This window comes from Cariama cristata, unplaced genomic scaffold, assembly GCF_000690535.1.
Source record: "Cariama cristata isolate BGI_N322 unplaced genomic scaffold, ASM69053v1 scaffold27426, whole genome shotgun sequence".
NCBI classification, from domain to species: Eukaryota; Metazoa; Chordata; class Aves; order Cariamiformes; family Cariamidae; genus Cariama; species Cariama cristata.
The window spans coordinates 3,573-4,659 of NW_009621943.1; positions in this window are offsets into that span (position 1 = coordinate 3,573).

The window sequence follows — 1,087 nt, forward strand, 5'->3', positions numbered from 1 at the left end:
AGGAGCAAGTGTTCCTCTGCATTGTGCGGGCTGTGCTACAGCTGGGGACATGGATGTCCCCTGCACCAAAGGGTCCTGGCAAGATGCCTCGGGGGGTGGGGACAGTAAATGATTTGGGAGAGGGGGATGGAAGGAGGTGATAACCAGCAGGCAGCCTGAGCCCTAACCATGGCTTCCCCCCTGCTCCCCAGTACTACACTGGAAAGGCACTGGCAGGGAGAAACAAGGTGGGCTGTCACTGGGCCCTGGATTTTCAGTCTTTGTGGTGACAGAAGATCCAGCCCAATGCTACAGACCATGTCAAGCCTGCAAAGGCGTTACACCTCTTTGCTCTGCAGGGCAACAGCCAGACCCCAAAACTGATGCAGTGGGGATGGTGCTGGTCCCATCTGTGGCAGGTGGCGTTTCCTGCCATGAGGGATCCTACTCTGCAGGATCTCCAGTCATCCCTCAGTTCCCTGGATTATCTGGGTCAGAGCCTTCCACAGGGTGAGCTCTGGCCCTCTGGAACGGGGACATCTCCTTCTCCATCCTAAACACCCCATACCCTTCCCGCCTTTGCCACCACCCCCATCCTGGGCTTTGGCAGATCCAAGCAACAGCAGGATCTCCTGTGTGAAGCCCATCCCTTGCTCCAGCCCTTTGGTGACTGATCCACCTCGGGACACTGAGAAGATTCTCCCAGACCATGTGGGCTTCACAAGGGGCTTCTGCTGAGGCACCGCAGCAGCACCAAACCCATTCCCAGGGGCGCAGCACCCCACGTTGCCAGCGGCAATGTCTGTCACTCAGCTGTGCTCTCTGGGGCCCTGCCTGGAATGGGGACAGGGCACATCCCAGAGTCAAAGTTACTACGACAGCTTCCTGCTGGTGGCACCGTCGGAAGGCCTCGGGGAATGAGTACGTCCGAGCAGGTATTGGTCTCTGGACGCCGGGGAATCCACTTGTCCAGAGTTTTGCTGCGTTGGCCCTTTAAGAATGCTTTCTCCCTTCCCCCGGGGTAGGCAGTAGGTGGGACCCGGGCGGTGTTCTGCACCAATCGCGAGGTTCCTCGCTCCGTCTCTCCCTGACAGGCAGCAGGGTGGTC